This window comes from Macrotis lagotis, chromosome 1 (genome assembly GCF_037893015.1).
Source record: "Macrotis lagotis isolate mMagLag1 chromosome 1, bilby.v1.9.chrom.fasta, whole genome shotgun sequence".
In the NCBI taxonomy this organism is placed as follows: domain Eukaryota; kingdom Metazoa; phylum Chordata; class Mammalia; order Peramelemorphia; family Peramelidae; genus Macrotis; species Macrotis lagotis.
Genome location: NC_133658.1, coordinates 686,997,342 through 687,021,314, shown reverse-complemented (window position 1 = coordinate 687,021,314; position 23,973 = coordinate 686,997,342). Strand labels below are relative to the sequence as shown.

General features: G+C 35.3%; 1 long non-coding RNA gene across 1 annotated transcript in view; it reads left to right on the top strand.

Moving 5' to 3' along the window:
- The first annotated feature begins 10,593 nt into the window (after nucleotides 1–10,593).
- Nucleotides 10,594–23,973, top strand: part of LOC141523212 (uncharacterized) — a 79,847-nt gene continuing 66,467 nt past the window's right edge. Inside the window, exon 1 of the long non-coding RNA XR_012478404.1 lies at nucleotides 10,594–10,835. This is a non-coding gene — a long non-coding RNA (uncharacterized LOC141523212). The remainder of the gene's footprint in view (nucleotides 10,836–23,973) is intronic.

Sequence of the window (23,973 nt, the reverse complement as noted above, 5' to 3'; positions counted from 1 at the left end):
GACTGTGCTTTGCTGCTTATCATCACTGGCTGAGGTCCAGATGTCTTATTTTTCACAGGAAGAGCTAGCCCATACCTGAATGATCAACTGCAGGCTAGTCAATCTAGACACATGCATTTATTAAGCACCTACTGTATTTCAGAGATTATGTTAATTACTAGATATAGGGAAGCAAAAATCAAACAGTTCTCTCACCTAGATATATGTATGTATGTATGCATGTATACATATATCATACATACATACATATATCTAGGTGAGCATATATATATGTATATATATATATATATATATATATATATATGACACACAAATTAAATACAATGTAACTTGGGAAGGGAAGTTAATAATAGCAGCTGAAGGAGACCAGAAAAGGTCCCCTGCAATTAGTGCCACTTAAGCTAAGATTTGGAAAAAAGGCAATAATTTCAAGAGTTAGAGGTGATGTGAGAAGACAATCTGATTTTTAAAAAAGCTTTATTATTTCTAATATAACTTTGAATGTGTCTGTGTTAGCAAGTATTTTGACTGAATTTGCTAGTTATGATCTGTTAAAGGAACTTAATATTTATTTAGTATCTACTATGTGTCAGCCCTTGGGTTGGCATTCAGATACAAAACCAAAAGTGAACCAGTCCCCAACCTCCAGGGAGCGGTCAGGGGAGGGAATAAGTATTCATATGACGACTATGTCCCACTAAGGTGGAACTTTACAAGTATTAATTCATTTGATTCTCACAACAAATCTGAGATAGATGCTTTTATTATCCCCATTTTACTAATAGGGAAACTGAGGCAGATGGTGGTTAAGTGACTTGCCCAATTAGTGTCTGAAGCTGGTTTTGACCTCAGGTGGTCATATCTTCAGTCAAAGAACTCTATTTTCTGCACCAGCTAACTTCTCAAGGAGCTTACATTCAAATGGAGAAGACACTTACATGACTAAATATATAAAGAGAAGTAGGAAAGGCTTCATGTAGGAAGATGGTGCTTGATCTGAGTCTCATCAAATGAGAGAATATAGAGAGGAAAAGAGAAAGGGTCTCAGAATAGTTTTGGAGATACATCTACTGTGGGGATGGCATAAATGAAAACTCAGCAAAAAAGAATGAGAAGAAGCAATCAATTAGGTGGGAAACAAAGAGGAAAGTATTGTTATGATAACCTAAAGAGGAGAGAGTATCCAAGATGAAGAGGTAAACAGTATCAAATGACATAGAAAGGTCAAGAAAGATGAGGATTGAGAAAAAGTCATTAGATTTATTATCTAAAAGATAATCAGTCAATTTGAAGAGAGTGGTTTCAGTTGAATTATGAGGTCATCAAGCTGATATCTAAGGGTTAAGAAGAGTGAGAGAAGAGGAAGCAGAGTCACCACATTTAGATGATTTCTTGAGTTTGAGAAAGGGAGAGAGAAAATATAGTAAAATCTATTAAGGGCTTTTTTTTTTAAATAAAGGGAGACTTGGATATATATTTGTAAACATCAGGGAAGATTAGAGTAGTTAAGACAATGTTGAAAACTGGAATGGGAGGAGGGAATAAAACTGGGGGATTGTGGAGAAAGCAGGATGGATGGGCTTCGGACTCCAGGTGTGAGGTTGGATCTTGTTAAGGACAAGGGCTGCCATTTTATTCAAGACTGAAGTAAAGAAGAAAATAGTATCTTTTTGAAATGAGAAGGGGAGAAGAGGGAGTTTGTGGCCAGTCACTTTGCTGCTATTGTTTTGTGGTTACTTGTTTTTTGTGGTTATTTTACCTTGATTCAAATTATGTTTCAGTTCTCTTTTAAAAAAAAGTTTATGGTGATACTGTGTCTTTTTATCTGTTGGCTGTGTATGATTCTTTGTGACCCCATTTAGGGTTTTCTTGGCAAAGATACTGGAGTGATTTGTAATTCTCCAGCTCATTTTGCAGTTGAAGAAACTGAGGCATATAGGGTTACATGACTTGACCAGGGTCACACAGTTAGAAAGTATCTGAGATCAAATTTGAACTGAAGAAGATGAGTTTTCCTGACTCCAGGTCTGGTACTCTAGTCACTTCCCCCTATGTAGGTATTTATATTTATTCATATATCTTCCTCTCTTTAAATGTATATGTACTATTTGTACACTGTATTTTATAGGTTATAGGCATTATTTAAAAAAAAATCCAGTGATGGTCACTTTCAAACTCTCCCACTTCATCAACCTGATTTTGAGAAACCAAGCAAAAGTAAATTACTTTTTAAATGAAATCTAGTTCTTTGCCTAAGTGACTTATAATAGTTTTCTTTTGTACTATATTTTATAGCTGTGCAGAAATTACTTGAGAGATGCATTTTTGAATGAGAAGCACAGCATTGCTAGGTTGGTGATGTTTTCATATTGGTCTCTCCTCTTATTAGAAACTAGGCTGCAACAACCAGAAGATAACATATTAAATGGCACCTGTAAACTAATAGCTTTTAAATTCAGAAAAAAAGTGACTCCAAGGATGTATTCCATTCATTCAGTTTTTAATGCCTTTGTAAGCATCCTCTCCATTAGAAGGGCCAGGACCTTCTCAGTCCAATCTTTAATAGGACTGGTGTGCACATTGATTCTGAAGGCATTAAGAGAATGGATTATTTACTCTTAGTTAAAGATGCTTGAAGCTGTTTATTATCTTTGTCAGAGTCAGTGGTGGAAAGGAAAGGTTTTAATCCAAGTTCTTAATTCTTTTCTTGATGTTGCTTTTTCTATGATTCCAAATTTTTTGAAAAATTCAGATTTTTGAAAGTTCAGTAAAGTTCACTTAGCCACTGTAGATTTCCTTTCATTCCCTCATTTTTCTGTGGCCCTTGACATATATTGCAGACTTTTGGCAGAAATCTACTGTTGGGTATTTAATTCCAGCAGTACTTTTTCCTCAATACAATCCAATAGAGAATTTATTAAATACCTCCTATGGGGAAATCACTGTGCTAAGTGCTAGGGATATGCAAAGCTGTACCAAAGCAACAGTCTATCTACTAAATATCTTACATTCTACTGAGGTTTCAATATATAATAAATAAATAAATAAATACACCTACCATCATTTGAAGAGGGAGAGACAACACTAATAGCTCTAAAGACTGGGGATAGATCATCAAAGGCTTCCTGAAGGAGGTGGCACCAACCTTGAGCCCTGAAGCAAGGGGTGGAAGTCAGGTGGGAACATATAGTTCAGGTATGAGTGACAGTTTTTAAAAGGGCAAGAAGATGAGAAATTGCATTCTAAATTAAGAGACTATCTAGTAATTGATTTGGAATGAACTGAAATACAGAGTGCTTGCAAGAGAATAATGGAAAACAAATATGGAAAGGAAGGCAAGACTCAGATAGTAAAAAGCTTTAAATGACAGCCTGCAAAATTTGTGTTTTGTTTTTTTTCTCCAGTCAGTAAGGGAGTGACTGGAGGTTTTTGAATCACAGAGTGATGTGGTTTATACAACTTACTGGCATTTGAGTGGAAGAGGGATTGAAGGGAGAAAGCTAGAAGCTGAGAGTCCTGATTGGCTGCAATTAAGAGGCAAGAATCTAAGTGAAAGACAAAGAGAACTGTATGAATGGAGGGAAGGGGATGGATGAAGATATGCTATGAAAGTAGACTTTATAAGACTGGGTAATTGATTGAATTTGGAATGTGAGAGAAAAGAAAGAATGGAGACTCAGAATTTGAGAGTTGCAAGGGGCCTCTGTAGTCTTGAATGACTGATTACTGGATACCTGGAAAGCTGATGATACCCTCTGTACTTTTTGTAATCAGGAAAATACACATGAACAAAGATAGCAATTTATACATCATTTTTACTCCATGGTTGGGATCATTGCAAATGGGAATAGCTAAGAAATCCATTCTGCCTTCCCTTCTCTCCCCCTTGCCCCCCAAAACAAGATTAATGCCATTATATAGAAAAATAATGTTAGATTAATGCTATTAAATAGAAAAATAATGTTAACTCACAAATAGTTATGAAGTACTTTATAACCATTATCTTATTTGATTAGGGCAGCTAGACAGCACAGTACCAGGCTTAAAATCAGGAAGACTCATTTTTATGAGTTCAAATCCAACTTCAGACACTTACTAGTGTGGACCCTGGGTAAGTCTCTGAACCCTGTTTGCCTCAGTTTCCTCATCTGTAAAAAATAAATGGAGAAGAAAATGGCAAACCATTATAGAATCTTTGCCAAGAAAATTCCAAATGGGGTCACAAAAAGTTGGATCAGATTGAACAAAACAATCTTATTTGATTAACAAAGCTATACTGTGTAGTAGGTCTTACTAAGTGGTCTTATTCCCATTTTTTTTTCAGATGAGGAAACATGCTCAGATTGGGAAGTTTAGTTACCTCAAGTCACAGAACAAAGGAAATGACAAAGTCAGGACATCTGATTCCAAATCTCATGAATTTTCCAATGTTCCACAAAGTCCAAGGATAATAAAGCAATAATTATGTGATTTATTGGAAATTCGGTTTTTGTATCATGTGGTGATGATAGAGAAATTCTATGTAGTTCTTTAAATTTTTTTTTATTTTTGCAAGGCAAGGGGGTTAAAGGAATTGCCCATGGCCACATAGTTAAGTAAGTATCAAGTGTCTGAGGCTGGACTTGAACTCAGGACCTCTTGACTTGAGGGTCTAGGCTCTATCCACTGTGCCACCTAGCTACCTACCCCCCTATATAGTTCTGAATCTGCTAAAGTAGATTTTGAAAGGGCTAAAAAGAAAGTTGATCAGTTAACAGGCATTATTATATACTGGAGATACAAGGGAACTCCAAAGTGCACAAATGCATATAACTATACACATACAAGACATTTCCTGTCGTAAATGGAAGGTGAACTCAAAGGATGGTAAAAGCAGGGAGAAGGACTTGGAAAGAGTTCTTTCATTTATCTAAAAGTTGATTTTTGAGCTGAATCTTGAAGTCTCTGCCTTCCTTACAGCCCATACCACCTAAGCATCTCATTTCAGAAAGGTAGGATCAGCTCTTGAGAAAAGTAGACTTCCCTACTTCCTGTTGGGGGAGTGAGGGGATGGGTTCTTAGAATGTTTTCCCTACTTATGCCTGGGATTTCCACCCTAAAAATTTGTTTTTTCTAAATCTGGTCTTGACTATAAAAGATCAAAATTGAAAGGCAATATTCTGAATTAGAAATTAATTTCTGAATGGGAAAGGTATATGTGAACTGTGGAATAGGAAGAACCTAGTGGGCTGTCTTTTGGGGAATGGCCTACACCCCGGGAGAGAAACTGATGGGAAACAGAGGGGTTGACTTGAGGGGAGAGAGTCCAAGGGAAATGTCCTAATTTCATCTGCCAAGTAGCTTGATTCCCTTTTCCCTTGCAAAGTTTTGGACGGGCTCTTGAGAAGGGCTTGGCTCAATAACTTGATAAGAGAAAAGTTAACAACTCAGCAGCAGAATACTAACCTTTAGTGGGCTTAGAAGGATTTTTTAAAAAAGGAGATACGTTCTCACAATTAAGCCATCTTATTCAATATAAAGTTCACAAGGGCAGAAAGACAAAAAAGCAGCTGCTAATTAAAAATGCAGTCATACAATGGTCCAAGACAATTCCAAAAGACTCACGATGGAAAATACTATGCACATTCACAAGACTTTGCAGTCTGAATGCAGATCAAAGCTTACTAGTTTTATTTTTTGTTTGTTTTTTCTTTCTCATGGTATTTCCTCTTTTGTTCTGATTTTTCTTTCACAAAATGGATAATGTGGAAATGTGTTTAACATGATTGCCCATGTCAAAATAAAAAGAAAGAAAAGAAATAAAGATAGATTTTGACTTTTCCCCAGATACAATGAGCCAATCCCCCAATATCCTTGGATACTGACTGATCCTTCTGGAAGAAGATTTTACTAAGCCCCTCTTCCTCATTTTCCCCCATAATTTCTTCTAACTACAACCCTAATCAGATGGGAGGGGTACATATTTGGGTTCCTAAAAGGAGTCCTTTTTGTTATAGCTAAAGCTATTTAATTGATGTTCATCTTTTTTTCAGTGCTCCTCTTCTCAATCTCTTGCATCCATTTCTTTCTCCTTACTTATATAAGAACTGCTCCAGTTTAAGCCTTCAGCAATAGCTTCATAATTAGTGTTCCTGCCTCTACTCTCCTTCCTCTCCAATCCATCCTCCACATAGCTACAAAATAGTAGTAGTGTTGAGTGGGACCACATTGTTCTCTCCCCCACTCATACATTTTCAGTGGCTCCCTACTGAGTTTAGTAGGAAATGCAAATTCTTCCACAATCTGGGTCCTACCTTAATTTTTAGACCTTCATATTATCATTCCTACTAGACACTGTAGTGTGTTCATGTGTGTGTGTGTTTGTGGATGTAGAGTGTGCCCTTATGGAGAACTCTCATAGGGCAAGCCCTCACAAGAGGTCAGAAGAGAGGATACTGGGATACCCTCTAAGTATCTCTTAACTTTAGAACTGATTGCCCAGCATGGGAGACACTGGCACAGGACCACCGATTTGGCATGCCCTCTTCAGGGAGGGTGCTGTGCTCTATGAGAAAGCAGAATTGAAGCAGTTCAAAAGGAAATATGACATATTTAAGTTTAGAGTAATTACCCCATGCTTTCACATGGACATTCTGTGCCTGATCTGTGGTAGAGCATTCTGAGCTCTATCCTGAGCACTTGATCAGTCACAGTCCAACACAATGTAATTTGTCTCAAACATAGTGATGACATTTTGGTCTTCTTTGAAACAGAAGGACAAGAACCAACCAAGAGTGTGTCTGAACTTAGCTCAATTGGTTCCATCTTATGAGAATGCATGTGTCAATGTCTGGAAGACTCCTTCTCCTCACAGGACTCCTAGGTTTCTTCAGGCTCAGCTGAGTTTACTGTCTTCTATAGAAAGCCTTTCCTAATCTTCCTAGGAGATGGCACTCTCTTCCTAGCTATAATATCTTCTATGTCCTTATTTGTGTAAATTTATATACCTCGTACTAGTGGAAAAATCCTTAACACCAGGGACTTTCATTTTTTTGTCTTTGAATCACTAAGGCTTAGAATAATGCTTTGCACAGTATGTCTTTAACAACTCCATATAGAGACAAAGGACAAATAAATCAAAATAAGGATTAATTCAAGGAATTTCACTTTGGGGTAAGTTATATCCTAATCTTTTATACTTGAGTATTTCACTAAACTTTATTTTTTCAAAATGTAACTCATCATATTCCCTATAAAAACATCTTCTCTTCCTATTGACCACTTCCTTTTCTTATATACTCTCTTCTCCCTGGGTTTCCTGACACTAATTTTTTCTGGTTATTTTATTTGTCTGATTGCTCCTTAGCAGTCTCCTTTGCTGGATTATCAACTATCTTCTACTAATGTGTGTGGGATGGCAAAAGAATTTGTCCTGGACCCTCTTCTATTTTTTTTTCTTTACTTGATGGTGATCCTATGTTTTCAACTGTCTTCTTTTTGCAAATTCCCCCAAATTTAAATTTTAAGTACTTTTCTCACTTTTAGGTTCAAGTTTTGATTCAGTAACTTTCTTCTAGACATCTCTAAGTGGATATCCCTTAGACACTTTGAACCATAGTAAACTAGAAAGATCATTGGCTTTGGAATTTAAGAATCCGGGTAAACATTCCATTTTTACTACCTGAGTAAGATATTTAACTTTTCTGAAATCACTTTCCTCATATATAAAATTAGGTAATTGTGTTAGATGACCTCTTAGTTTCCTTACAGTGCTAGATTCTGTGATCAACAAGCTCAATAGTTGTTCCTTTTATCTCCTCCCCCCACCTCACAAAAAAAAACCCTAAAGAAATTCCATATTTCTTCCTCTTTCTGATATCTCTAATAATGAGAACCCTCAATCTCAGACACTTAGGTTTGTAACTTCTTTGACTCTTCATTCTCTCTTACCTGCTCCCCTTCCCTTCCTTACCCCTCCTCTCCCATATCCCTCCCTACCATGGTACTTTTTGGCAGTCTGGTGAAGTCTACATTAATAATTAGGGGCTAGTAATAGTTAGAGGTTAGTAAAAATAAAGATGTAATCTTTTTCCCCTCCATCTAAGTTCAAAGGTCCTTTGAAATTTGAGACCTTAGTTTGTTGTTCACTCATTCAGTCATGTCCAATATGACCCTGCGGAACATACTGTCAAAGTATGGCAAAGATACTGGTATGGTTTGTCATTTCTTTCTCCATTCAAAGCAACTACAGATAAAGCCTCAAAGAAAAATGTGAATTAAATATTAGACCAACAAAAGAACTCAAAAATATTTTAAAAATCAGAGGGATAGAGAAAAATGGAAAAATAAATGAGAACGATCCAAGAAAACTGTGAACAAAGAATTACTTGGTAAAAAAAAAAAGAGGCACAAAAATGCTAAAGAAAATAATACTTAAAAATAACTAGAATTAGCTAAATTTGTAAAGTCCTTGTTCTAAAAGTTTTCAATTTTGATTTTATAGTAATAGATACTAAATATTTGAGCCAACTCATTATCTGATCTGGTTATTATTAAAATAAATTTAAATCTGTGCTAAGTCCAATTTTTGTAGGAAATTTTTAGCAGCATATTTCTAAAAGTGACTCAGACCAGAGAAAAACTGCTCTGTGACCACACCCAAAGCACAGAACTACATCAGTTGGTGTTTTGAGCTCCAGACCAATTGTATGAGCTGAGACTTCTGAGCCTTAAGTGGACAATTTTATTTTGCTACTTACTTTTTCCTTTGTGCCTTTTTTCTACAAATCTACTTATTAAAGGAGATTATCCCCCTTTGATTTTGTCAAAGCACCATCCATCTTTTACTTTTTAAAATTTTTTTATCTAAAAATTTTTTTTTCATCTTTCGCTTTTTCTCTTCATATTTTCTCCCCTAATAATTCCCATAGTAAGAAATTCTTGATGAAGTGTTTATCATATCAATTAGTGATTCATTGAGACTTTGTTTTTCAACAGAATCAAATGGGGGAATGAGAGAAATGATTATTAATAACCAATATCTCAGGGTGGCTAGGTGGCTCAGTGAATAGAGCACCGGCTCTGGAGTCAGGAGCACCTGAGTTCAAATCCGACCTCAGACACTTAAAATTACCTAGCTATGGGTGCCTTGCTTAGGCAAACCACTTAACCTCATTGCCTTGCAAAAACTAAAAAAAAAGAACTCTCTCCTTTCAAAGTCCTAATTTTTAGTTCAGTCTTTTGAAGAATCTCCAACCTTACAAGGAATTTAATCTAAAGTGGGAAATTCCATTGTGTTCTACTCAAGCTTGGGTGGAGATAGATTCTTTTGTCTAGATAGTCCAGGGCTGAGGGTGGTCTGAGTATAGAAATAGTTTCTTTGAGTGATGTAATGTTACTCAGCCCCTCATTGAACACTTACTCTTGGAAGGAAATATAAACTGTGAGTCTACTGCCATGATTGTTTTTGATCTAAGAGAGATAGTCAAATGATTATTCTTTTATTATTAAGATGCTAGTCTAATTAGTAAAATGATTAAACTACTTTAAAAAAATCCCCAGAATTGACCAAATTGTAAAAAGGTGTAAAAATTCACTGAAGAGAAGAATGCATTAAAAAGCAGATTTGGGGAAAAAGACATACAAGAATGCTCATTGGAGAAAATAATTCCTTAAAAATTGGAATTAAACAAGTGAAAGCTAATGACATCATGAGAAACCAAGAAAGAATCAAACAAAACCAAAAGAATTAAAAAAAAGAAAATATGAAATATCTCATAGGAAAAACAACTGACCTGAACAATAGATTGAGGAGAGATAATTTGAGAAATACTGGACTACTTGAAAGCCATGAGCAAAAAAAGGGCCTAGAACATAATTCAATGAATTACCAAGGAAAACTGCCTTTCTCTCCTAGAGCAGAGGGTAAAATAGAAAATGAAAAAATCCATTGATTACCTCCTGAAAGAAAGTCCAGAATGAAAACTCCCAGGATATTATTAACAAATTCCAAAACTCTCATTTCAAGCGGAAAAAATTACAGGCAGTCATAAGAAAGAATTTAAATATTGTAGAATCACAGTCATCATTCCACAAGATCTAGCAGCTTTCATGTTAAAGGATCAGAGGGTTTTAAAATATGATATTCTATAAAGCAAAGGAATTCAGACAATAACAAAGAATAACCTATTCAGCAAAATTAAGAATAATTTTTTATAGGAAAAAATGACATTTAATGAATTAACTTTTAAAGAATCCTTGAATTAGTTAAATCCTATCTATTTTGCCATCCCAATATCTTTTTGATATCTTCCCTCCTTTCCACAATCACCACCCTCTACCCACATCATAGCAACATCATCTTTTATCTGAATTATTGTAACAGCTTCTTATGTGGTATTACTTTCTTCATTTTCTTCCCTTTCCAATCCACCCTGTGCCTAGATGTCGAAAAATATGATAACGTGCTCCAAAGTTTTCAGTGTTTCCCATTAAAAGGTAAACTATAAACTTTTTAACTTGGCTTTTAGAGCCCTTCACAACTGGACTCTTCCTTTGTGAACTCTAGACTTCAGTCAAACTTAACCATTAACTGTTTTTTTGGTATTACTGAATACTCTGCTTCCACATGGGTAGGTCATCTACCATGAATCTCTTTGAAATATAAATTTTTCCTTTTTTTTTTTTTTTGTTTTTTTTCTGTGAGGATTGTTAGGCCATTTTCTTTTTTGAGGAGGTCGATCCTTTAAGAAGAACCTGTGGAATTCCAGGGCTTGAAGCAATAAGTATAGTGTTATCTGCATATAGGGCAGTTGGGAAGACCTTGACATCACCATGATTGTTGGGGAGCACCTTAGGTAAATATACCTCTCCCTGTTTTATGCCTTGCTTTATACTTATAATCAAAGGGTGGTTAACCAAAGTTGTCTCCATGGTTACATCTATGAAGGAATCTTTTATTATTTTAACGCTTAGATAGAAGGCACCTGACAGCTTTTAAGACTGACCTTTGTCAAAATACCTTGTCAAATGAATTTTTTAGTATGGATGTACCAAAATACCAAAATATCTTGTCAAATGTATTTTTACATCAAACACAATATAAAGAACCAGATCCTGTGTTCCTTAAACTTACAGTCAATTGTATGCTTATGAAAGCATAATCTCTTATGGAAAAATTTTCTAAGATTCATGTTTCCTTATATTTTCCTCAAAGTTTCTTTTGCTATATGATCTTTCTGTATATAGCTCATTCTCATAAAGATTTTATGTCAAAAATTAAGCTTATGAGTCAGTTGCTTATGTTTTTTAATTATCTTTTTTGGGGGGTATATATTTTTATTTACAATATTTTTTCTTGGTTGGTATCTTCTCTTCTTTGAGATATTTTGACAATTTGCCTTTTCACCTTTTTAAAACAATGTTGTCTTTTTCATAGATTTTGACTGTATGTACTTAATTTGGCCCATATGTTTATATCCTGACAAGGTAGATTGAAGATTGGGGTAATTAGGGTTCAAAGGAGAGTAGTTCTATGAGATTAATAATAAAAATATATCATTATAGAAGTTCTGGTAAATATATTTCATTTCATCTATTTTTGTGCTTCTGATTTTCATTTATTAATGATCTGTGATCAAGTATACTATATTTATGAAATCTAGTTAAATATATGAAATATAGTTTCTCTTTTACTTCATTTTCACTATTTCCTTTTTATAATCTTTGAGAGTAAGATTTAGTAAAATGTTGTCTTGACTTGATTCAAATTACCCATCTTTATGACTCCTGATCCCATTATATCTTATTTGTAACATACATACGATTTAATCAAAATTGATGTTCACAATCATGAATGTGAATCATTGTAGTGTCTTATGAATCATCAAAAATTAAATTAAGTTCAATATGGTTTAATGTCCTTTGTGCTTGATGATTGGTTTTCCAATCAGTAGTTTGGAGTTTGGAGAGTGTTCTTATATTGCAAGTATGGAAGAAAGGAGAGGTTTGAGAACCTGAGAGTCAGAAGTCATCTCTTTAGTATATCCATAATCAAATTACACAAAGTTCCGAAGTCTTAGCCAAGATGGTGACAGGAAGCAATCAAAGGATATCTGTTTGTGTGTGTGTGTGTGTGTGTGTGAATTTGAGAGAGAGAGAGAGAGAGAGAGAGAGAGAGAGAGAGAGAGAGAGAGAGAGAGAGACTTTTCTAGCATGGATGACTGGAAGCAGACCAAGCCTAAGTTTTAGTGCATTTAATAGGAATGCCTTTTAGGCAAGTCCCAAGGGGGAAGAATTGAGGGCTTGTTCCTAGGGATGGCATCTCACCTCAGTTCTCCCCTACCACTCTGCAATCTTGACTCTGTACTGACATTACTACTTTTCCGCATAATTCTATAATAGAGACAAATTCTTTTTCAGTAAGAGAAAAGCTATTCAGTGTAAGGTTTGTATAAAGGAGGTTCTTTAGTTTTTTAAACGTACTGCTTTTCCATAGTGTCACCAAGCAGGCTCTGCCTTCCTTCCCCAAAACTTTGCACAGTGTTTTGATATATACTGCCAACGAGAAACATTTTCTCCATAAACTTTAACAAGTTGTATTATGTTTCTACAGTGGAAACATTTTTGTGTTTAAAAATCAAATCACAGCATAAACTATCTGGGGACCCTGTGTCTAGGATAACAACTTCTTGTCACAAGAAACACGTCAAGGCTCAATTCTAATAAATGATCCATTAGACAGTGGTCATTCATTCATTCACTAAGTATTTATGAAACATCACCTATATGTAATTTTTAGGGCTAGAGGTAGAGAAGAGAAATATAATTAATATAGGGACTTTGATCTTAAAGATTTTATAGTTTAGCAATGGAATTTAGGCATTTATATCTCTATCTCTATCTCTATAGATAATGTAGAAAGATAAATATAAATTACAATATAAGGCATAGGGGACGTTTGCTTTAGGAGGAAGTGTTACTGTAAACTTTGAACAATTATCAAAATGATTGTGCTATGTGTTATTATATTGGAAATTCAATTTTTTTTAACATTTTAACATTTTATTTGTTTTCCAATTATATACAGTATATATCCATCATTCTTTGCAAGGCTCTGAATTCTTCAATTTCTCCCCCCCCTTCCCTGCCCCCCCAACAGAAGGCTGTCTGAAAGTCTCTACATTGTTTCCATGCCATACATTAATGTAAATTGAATGTGTTATAAGAGTAAACATAACCGCCCCCCCCCCCCCAAGAAGATGAGAAACCTCAAGAATAGAGAGAGAGAAAAAAATATATACTTTAGTCTGTGTTCATGTCTCTGTTTCTGGGGTGAGTTGTTTTCTTTATCATATAGCCTAGAGAAGTTGCTTCGATATTTTTCCTGTAGTTGCTATTACTAGCTGTACCTCCACTCTATTTCTCCCCACTCTCATTTATTCTATTTTCTCTCTCCTTTCATCCTGGCCCTGTCCAAAAGTGTGTTGAATCTGAGTACCCTCTCCCTTGATCTTCCCTCTCTTCTATCACCTATTCCCCTATTCCCCCTCCCCCCCCCATTCCCCCTTATTCCATCCCTTTCTTCTCATTTTTCTCTAGGGTAAGATAGATTTCCTCACCCTATTAAGTGTGTATGTTATTTCCTCTCTGAGCCATTTCTGATGAGAATGAAGGCTCACTCATGCCCCTTTACCTACCCCCTTTCAACTGCACTGAAAAAGCTTTTTCTTGACTCTTGTGTGAAATTTCTTAGCTTCTTCTTCTTCATCTCCTTTTCCTTCTTCCCAGAACGTTCCTTTATCACCCATTAACTCCATCTTTTTACTATATTATACCATTATATTCTTGTCCTTCTTATGTCCCGTCTATATATATGTTCCTTCTAACAGCTCTTATAAATGGGAAAATTCATATGAATTATCAATATCTTCTTCCTGTGCAGGCATACAAACAGTTCAATATCATTAAGTTCCTCATAGTTAGTTCTTCTCTTCCACTCCCTCTAATGGTTCACCAGAGTCCTGTGCTTAGAGATTAAACTGTCTGTTCAGTTCTGGTTGTTTCAGTAGGAAAGTTTGAAAGTCACCTGGTTCATTGAAAGTCCATCTTTTCCCCTGAAAAAGGATGTTCAATTTTGCTGGGTAGTTGATTCTCGGTTATAAACAAAGATCTTTTGCCTTCTGGAATACCATATTTCAACCCCTATGAGCCCCTTAATGTAGATGCTGCCAGATCATGTGTAATCCTGATTATGGAGTCTCAGTAGTTGAACTGTTTGTTTCTGACAGCTTTTGGAATTTTCTCTTTGATTTGGGAAGTTTTGGAATTTGGCTATAATATTTCTGGAAGTTTTTCTTTTGGGATCTCTTTCAGGAGGTGACTGGTGAGTTCTCTCAATTTCTATTTTACCCTCTGCTTCTAGGATCTCAGGGCAATTTTGCTGTATTATTTCTTGAAAAATGAGGTCTAGGCTCTTCTCCTGGTCATGGCTTTCAGATAGCTCAATAATTTTTAAATTATATTTCTTCTGGATATGTTTTCAAGGTCAGTTGTTTTTCCAATGAGATATTTCACGTTTTCTTCTAATTTTTGACTTTTTGGGAAGAGTTTTATTTCCTCCTGATTTCTTGCATTTGAAGGAGTCATTTTCTTCAGAGAGTTTTTTTTATCTCCTTTTCTAACTGGCAATTCTGCTTTTTAAGATATTCTTCTCCTCATTTGCCTTTTGTTTTGCTTTTTTTCCATTAGGCCTAAACTGGTTTTTAACATATTATTTTCTTCAGTATTTTTTTGTATATCTTTCACAAGCTTTTGATTTGGGTTTCATGATTTTTCTGTATTGCTCTCATTTCTCCTCCCAATTTTTCCTCCACCTCCTTTAATTGCTTTTCAGAGTCTTTTTTTTGATCTCATTCATAGTCTGAGCCCATTTTCTATTTCTCTTTGTCATCATCTGAGTATGTGTTTTGATCTTCCATGGTACTAAAGTAATTCTCTATGGTCAGATTCTTCTTTTTCTGTTTTTTACTCATTTCCTCAGCCCAAGACAGCACTTCAAAGGCTTTGGAGCTTTTTTGGGGGACACCCCACTAGGACCTTTATTCCTCCAAGTTCTTATGCTCTCTTTTCCATGCTTTGATATGTAGATGACCACAGGCACTACCCTCTGCCCTGGGGCTATAAGGAGGGATCCTGCTAATCTTAGTATGGAAGCCCAAACTGCAGCATCTGAGTGTAGGCAAACAGCAGAGTCCTACCCCAGGGAGAGCTGAGAAATCTCTGCAGTCTTCCCTGACCCCTTACAGTCTCTGGGGGTGCAAGCTGCTTTTTCCAGATTCTCGCCGCAGATTCTGTGGGCTGGTGCTCCTTACTCCACACTCATTCTGGTGTAGCAGAGTTCTCTCACTGCCCCTTCAAGCTGTTGCCTGTGATCTCTAGGCTGGGCTGGGCTGGGTTGCCCTGCAGTCATGGCTTTTTTCCCCAACCCTGGTCCTGGTGAAACACACCTTTCCCACGGAACTTCTAAGTTATCTTGGACTGGGAAAATGTATCACTCAGTCTTTCTGTGGATTTTGCCCCTCTAAATTTTGGCTAGAGTCATCATTTGTTGTTGTTTTTTTTTTTTTTTTGAGTTTAGGGAGAAGGAATTCCTGGGAAATGCTGCCTTCATGCTGCCATCTTGGCTCCACCCCCCCCCCCCCCCATTTCAATTTGACAAGCATTTATTAAGCACCTGCTCTTTGTAATACACTGTGCTAGGCTTTGTGAATGGGGAAAAAATGAAACAGTCATTTTCCTCAAGATTTTTTTCTATTAGGGTGAATGCAGAATATATGTTTACAGGTAAGTAAATATAATTTTTTTGTAAAATAACAATTTTGGATATTTTCTTCTTGAATATTTTATTGATTTTTGATAATTATACTTCGTAAGTGGTATTTATCTTGCCAAGTATAAGAACAATTCTCCAAACTCCATTAATATCTGGATTGTCATTAATCTAGAACTTTCCACTCAGGGGTGTGCTGGTAAATGTTTAACAATCACACACACAAAATGTGCACAAAATACTTCTAAGTTTAATCTATGATATTAAAATTTTCTCCATCATTTTCTTAAATCTAAACAAGCAACAAAACAATAAATCAAGTTATAATATCTAGCCTTTGCCTTTTTTTCCTAGAGTGTAAATTCTTACTTGGAAAATTTAACAATCAGCTCTCATGAACCAATTAGAGTGAACTCCAGCATAGTCCAGCTTTCACATTTCTAATTCAATCTGAATGAAAGTATAGTATGTGAAAAACTTATAGATGATGTAGGTGGCTATAATGAATAACTTTGAGAGGGAAGGCTGCCATGGGGAAGAGGGAGAAGAGGGAGAAAGGGCTGAATGGTATTTTCATTTAGTGTCTTAGTCTTACATTTTTATAGAACAAAACAGAAATGAAAAAAAACAACACAGTTTTATGTGGTACCGAGACCTTCTTTTCTCCATGTAGGAGAATAGATAGTACATTATGGAAAAATGGCTTAGCACCAGGGTAAGAAAGGGGAACTAATTTCGATTCAGAGGACCTGGATTCAATCCAGCTCTGTCAATTAATCTGTTAATAAGTCTTTATTAAGTGTTTACTGTGTCACAGTCTGTTCATGGAAAACAATCTCTTCTTTCATTCCATCTTGGGAGGCAACAAGAACATACATGAATATATACAAAATAAATACAAAAAGAATAGATAAATACAATGTAGTTGAACAAGATGGTTGGAGGGAGGGAACTAGCAAAATATAAAAGGAGTCTAAACTATATCTGGAAGAGAGAAAAACTAAAACATGATTGAGGAGACAGTGTATTTCTGGAATGGAGGATGGATAATGTAAAGGTGGTGATAGCAGGGTAGGGATGGAATAGAATAACAAGTGTGAGTAATAGAGAGAAGGTCTTTTGATTAATCATGGAGTATCAAGGAAAGGGAGTAATGTATAATGAAATTGAAAATAGAGGTAGGAGCAGCTAAACAGAAGAAATTTATGCTTTTAACATAGAAAAAATAAGGATCCACTAATATTTATTAAGTAGAGTAATGATGTGAGGATAGAGTAGATTGGAATCAAGGAGACTGATTAGGAGACCATTGCCTTAGTTTAGAGGGGGATGTTTATTAGCTCTGTGATTAGAGACAAGGGCAGCTAGGTGATCCAATGGATTGAGCAGTCCTTTGGAGTCAGGAAGATGGGAGTTCGAATTTAGCCTTAGACACTGGACACTTACGAGCTATGTGACCTTGGGTAAATCACTTAACCCTGATTACCTCACATCTAGTCCTGATTCATGTCCGGCCACTGGACCCAGATGACTCTGGTGGAGGAAGAGAAGATTAAGTTAATGAATGACTTAGCACAATACCCCCTCACTCAAATCCAATTCATCTTTATGTCATGGCATCACTTCCCTGATGTCATGGTCTTCAAGAATGAAGGATAAAGCTTCAACATCAGAGAAAAGGGGTTGTATATAAGAAATATTGTGGAGGTAGAAATAGCAAGATTTAGAAATTGATTAGACTTGCAGGATGAATGAGAATGAGAAGTTGAGGATAGTGTTGAGTTTACACAAAGTAGTAGATTGGAGGAATGGTGCTACCTTTGACAGAAAAAGTGTGAATTTGTAAGAGAAAGATAATAAGATGTGTGTGTGTGTGTGTGTGTGTGTGTGTGTGTAAGAGAAACAGAGAAACAAAGAGTCACAGACACACAGACACACAGACACACAGACACACACACACACACACACACACACACACACACACACACACACAAACACACAATGAACCCAAAGCAGAGAGACAAAGAAAGAGAAATGAGATGGGAAGGAAAGGGAAAAGAAGGGGAAAAAAGAAAGTGGAAACTTGGAAACCAGAATGTAATGAATGAAGTATGGAGGTGATACCAGGATAAACCTGCACTTCTTGTTTTATATCTAATGTCAGGATATAAATCATGACTTACTGTTTCTTGCTAAAGTTATAAAAACTATAGACAAAATTGATGTATTGTCCTTTGTTGTGAGGAAAAAAATACTTAATTTGATGAATAGAATGTAAGAAAATGTTTAATCTTCCATCATAGGATAATGATTGAGATTCATCCATCTGTTCCACAATAATAATAATTTATCATGAATGTGATATGCTCACAACATTATAATATCATTTGACAGAAATTATTCTCTCCCCTCTGCTCCCAAATATCGGTTCTTTCTAGTTTTCTTTGACATCTTTTTATCTTTAAACTTGGTAAATTGTTCCCAAATTTCTTTTTACCTTTTTTGTCTCTCTCTCTCTCTCTCTTGAATACTTCTCATAGGAATTGAAGAGTAGAAGACAAAGATAAGTAAAGAGTTCAGTTTCCTGCTTTTCTGATTTCTCTTTTTGGAGTCCAGGGATAGTTTGCAATTTCTCTTATGGCCTTCTCTTTAAGCCTTCTCAAAGTTTCCTTAGAAAAATGTTGATGGGGCAGCTAGGTGGCACAGTGGATAAAGCACCAGCCCTGGAGTCAGGAGTACCTGGGTTCAAATACAGTCTCAGACACTTAATAATTACATAGCTGTGTGATCTTGGGCAAGACACAACTCTATTTGCCTTGCAAAAAAACTTAAAAAAAAAAGAAAAATGCTGATGAAGTTTGTTTGTTCCTTTAGCAGGTACTGACCTTCCAGTAAATGGTACTTTGAAATTTATATATATATATATATATAATAATATATATATATATATACATATGTATTATACACACAAACACTTATAAATGTGTGCACACACATAATTTTGAATTCAAAATTTCCAAGGAAGGTTTTTCTGCCCAGGAGATTTCAGATCACAAATCAGTGTATAACCTCATCTATTTGCTTCCATTTTCACCTGGGGAGCACATACAGAAGACTAAGAGTGGGTCAGGCTCCTTAACAATTCAGCACCTTTGGTACTTTTACTGAGAGATATTTCCCCTCAGGCCCGAGCAGAGATAAGGAGAACCATATGGAAGTGAAAGACATTAGCAAATTGAATGAGAGGGCAAACAAACTATTCTTTAAGTTAGCTAATTATACTAAATGGAGAGGTGTGAGGTCACCTGTGAAAACTAAGTGATTTCCTAGAGAGATGAGAAATATTGACAGGTTTCCTTTGGAATCCTTTGTATTTGTTTTGTGCCTTTAAACATATTATTCTAGAAAGAGGTGCACAGTTTCATAGACTGGCAAGTGGCTCCGTGACACAATCAAGTCACATAACTTGTGACTTAGTTTTCTCTGCAACATAGAGACAAAAGAAAACCATTATAGGAAAAAAATGGGCATACAAATATGAATATCTGTGCATCCATGAGCATCACACATATATACCCTCACTTCACATGCTGAGGTTTAAGGACTGTCAGAGTTTTCATCTATCCTGCAATTGTCCTTAAATCCCCAGATACAAAGATAGGTCACTTTCCCTTATATCCTTAGACCTGGAACTTCCATCATTGCTATTTTCACCAGTATGGGGAACGCAATATTAGTCATTTCCATTTTTTTTTTTTTGTTAAATGAAATGAAATTCACTTGAATGACCTTTCAAGGTACTTTTTAGGTTTACAGATCTATTCAACCCCAATGCAAAGAAAACTGAACTACAATATCTAATTTTAATTGTACTCCAAATAGTCAAAGTTTGTGTCTTTGTCTACTCTTTGAACAATAACTTGAATGCTGCTGATTCCCAGTATGGATCCAGTGATAAGAGAATATATATATGTATAATATATATGTATATATATATATAATGATATCATGTGTTATGCTTTCAAAATAATTTCATACTTATAATTATATTTAATTCTCACAGCAACTATGAGAGAGGTAGAGCACAGATTAATGTCCCTTTTTAATATATAAAAAACATGAGCCCTAGAGAGATTGTGATTTGCAGAGGCTGAATTTGAACATGGGTATTCAAAATCAGAAATGTACTAACAAAGTAGATAAGTGAATGTAGGCTTGATCAGGGAAATACAATCTCTGCCTGTTTTGGTTATTGGGTTATTTCTCATTGTTCTACTATAGCAAAAAGGAACATAACAAGCAAAAACAATCAAGAGTGATTAAGGACAGTCTTCATGAAGTCAAAATAATTCATTTAAAAAAATAAAAAAACTTACTTCAAGACAGTTATTTATTGAAATTGATTATTTCCTAACTCCAATGACCTCTTTGAGGGGTAGCTTAGAGGCAGCTAGGAGACACTGTCACTAGAGGGCTAGGTTTAGAAGCAGGAAGATCTGAGTTCAAATCTAGCCTCAGGTATTTATTTATTAGCTAGTGTGACCCTGAGCAAGTCACTTATCCTTTACTACTTCAATAAAAAGGGAATTCAGCATTGATTCTGGGGGGTTTTTGTAAGGCTCAAATGAGATAACATTTGTAAAGTATTTAGCACAGAGCCATAGTTTGTGTTGTTATTGTTCATTCATTCAGTCATGTCCATCTTTGTGACCCCATAGACCATAGGATTTCAAGCCCTTCTAGCCTCCCCATTTCTTGATGTCTATCTACGTTCATGTTCCTTGTTTCCATGACACTATTTGTCCATTTTATACTCTTCTGTTTCATTTTCCTTTTGTCTTCAATCTTTTTTTCAACATCAGGGTCTTTTCCAGTGAAGCCTGTTTTCTCGTTATGTGGTCAAAGTGTTTAAGCTTTAGAATTTGGATTAAATTCATCCATTCATATCCATTTAAGTTCACTGATACACAAAATATCAGTATTTCATCTTTCCATTTCCTCTTTCAACACATGTAGCTTAACTTGAGTTAGATGTCACATTCCAGATTCCTAAACGATATTGATCTCTACAGTATCAGATTTTCCTATCAGTTTTGTTCCAGTCATTTCATTAGTCCTCTGTTCTTCCCCATAGGGTATTGAACATCTTCCTGTTTGAAGGACTAATTTTCTGATGTCATCTCTTTTATCATTTTAGTATAGACCATGGAGTTTTCTTGGAAAGAATGCCTCTTCAGTGGATCATTTTGTCTCAGACCTCTCTATTCTGATCTTCCTGTCTTGGGTAACCCTGAATGATATAAGTGATCATTTAATTGGGGTATACCAAGTCTACCTGTCATGACAGGTAAGGGCATAGAGCAGTGATCCAGGAGGAATAGGTTCTATATAAGTGTTTATTCTCTTTCCTTTCCCTCTCTTTCCTTTTCTTCTGAATTCTTTTTCTTGATCTAGGTTTAGCATGACACTATTAACCATTCATTCCTCTTGGATATTCTCTTTTCTCTGGTTTTTGTGACACTGCTCTCTCTTGGGTATCTACTTACCTCTCTGAATGCTACTAGTCTACATTGCAGGTTCCTTGCGTCATACCTGCTAATTTGTGGATGTGACTCACATTTGTCATGAATATTTTCCTCTTTTCTTCCATTACTCCCTCACTGGGCAATAGCATCAATGGTCATATCAATGATCAACATTTATATATCCAGTTATGTCTCTCATGAACAATCCCACATCATAAACTATTAGACATTTTGAACTAAATATCTCATAAGCATTTAAAAATAAATATTTCTAAAACAGAACTCATTGTCATTCCCCTAAAACTTCTTTCAGACTTCTCTATTGCTGTTCAGGTTTTCATCATGTTTTCAGTTACCCATGTTCATTCACTGCCTCAAGTTCTTTCTTGACTCACCACTCATCACCATATAACCAATCCATTGAAAAATCTTTATCTTATCTCTCCAACAACTTTCATATATATTATCTTCTCTATGCTCAAATAGCTATCTTTACCTAAAAGTTACTCTCCACATCTATCCAAGTGATTTTACAAAAGAACAAATGTGACCACATCACCCCCTTTCCACTAAACTCCAATGGTTCCTTATTATCTTTAAGATCAAATATAATCTTTATTTAGTTTTAAAAGCTTTTCACAATCTGCTTTTCTTTTATATTATTTACCTTTCTTAGATCCAACAATTCAGTTACACTGACCTATTTGCTGTTCCTCACATGCTACATTCTGTTTCCTATCTCAATATATTTAATTGTCCCAACACACGGAATATTTTTGCTCTTTACCTCTGCTTTGTGGTCTCCATCATTTCTTTCAAGACTACTTAAGCATCACCTTCTACAGAAAGGTTTTCCTGATCCCTTAGCTTGTAGTTTCCTTCTTCCACAAATAATTTCATATTATTTTGTATCTATTGTGTAAAGAATTTTACACACACACACACACACACACACACACACACACACACACACTGTTTCTGTCATTAGAATGGAAGCTTCATGAGAGTAAGGATTAGTTTACTTTTGTCTTTGTCTCCCCAATGCCCAATGCCCAATGCCCAATGCCCAATGCCCAATAAAAAGCATGGTACATATTAGGTTCTTAGTAGATATTTGTTCATTGACTGAATTGTTTTGATGGAGTTGTGACTAGTTATTTCAGTCAAAAATCTTCACTTTCATAGATATATCCGTAGGTATATGAGAAATAGGAAACATTTGAAGATGATCTAAAATAACATGATTTTTAAAAAAATGATATATCATTGAGGGGAAAGCACATGAATAAGTTTTTAAGCTTCACAGAATGACTTCCTATGATCTTTACTTAGCTTTATGATTCGATGACTAATATTTAAAATATTTTTGAAAGTATTAGTGAAGCGAGAGTTTTTAGGTGATATTTAGTGAAGAATAATTGTTAGAAAAAATGTTTTACGTAGTTTATTAAAGCAGATTTATGAGAAATAGTGAAAACATTATCTTTAATTCATATCTTCCTTTGTATCACAGTTAAAATTATTCCAGGCAGAGAAAGAAGACAGCTTTTTTTAGGAGTTAGGGTGGTGCCCTATAATTGAGAAAATTCCTGGACTTGTGAAATACAGACATAATGAGAGTTGATCCAGGGGAAGTAAGGAAGTCAATGACTTCTGGATCCCTATTTAGGTTCCCAGGATACCTATGAATTTTACAAAGTTCTTTTCCTTCATTTTAAATTCATCTAGTTTCTTCAAAAATCTTTCCCCTTATATTTATTTTAAATTATGTTGACTATGCCTTTCCAGTTTTTATACAGATGGCATTTATTACTTCATTTTTTTTTTTAACTTAAGTATCTACTCTCACTTCTGTTCCCTTTATCTTCAGATCACTTTAGGAAACTAAGTGATCAAAAAAAATTTAGGTAAAACAAAGGCTGTCACACTCTGTTTACTTTAAGAGGCAACACACAATGTTAGCAATGCTCTTTTGGTATAATTTTCAAAATATCGAAGGCATAAACTTGGACCAACCAAATACTAATTATTTTGTTATAAATAAGATTTCCATCTGTTTCCTCAAATAAATAATCTCTGACAGCATCTAAAAGGCAGCAAGGCCAAGAAACATTTAGTACACTAATGTATGCACTACAGGGGGATAAAAGAAGCAAATGTTTGTGGATCAAAGAGGACTCAAAGCAATGAGTAATGTAACACTCATCTCAAATTAAACAAAGATCCCCGTGATGGGATGCAGAGTTGTCTGCCTCACTCTATTTAGCAGCTGGGAAAAAAGAAACAGTATCACTAAGGAGAAAGAGACACAGAGAAAGAACTAGTGAGAGAGGGTACAATAAACAAAGAATCCCTTGGTATAGTTTCTTTATCCTTTATGTATAATCTTAGGATTGAATAGGATTCAACCAGCTCATCTCCTTTCAAGTAGGATGGTACCTAATTTATTTTATTTTTTAAAAATAGTGTCTATTTTCTCAAACATCTCTAATCAACAATTACTTTTTGAGTGCCCCATGTATGTTAGATGTTTCATTTGACAAAAAAGAAATGTAGATTTTGGCCCCTACTGTCAAAAGTTTATATCCTAGTTGGAGAGATGAGATCAATAATAATCACTCAAATTTATTCATTCAATGC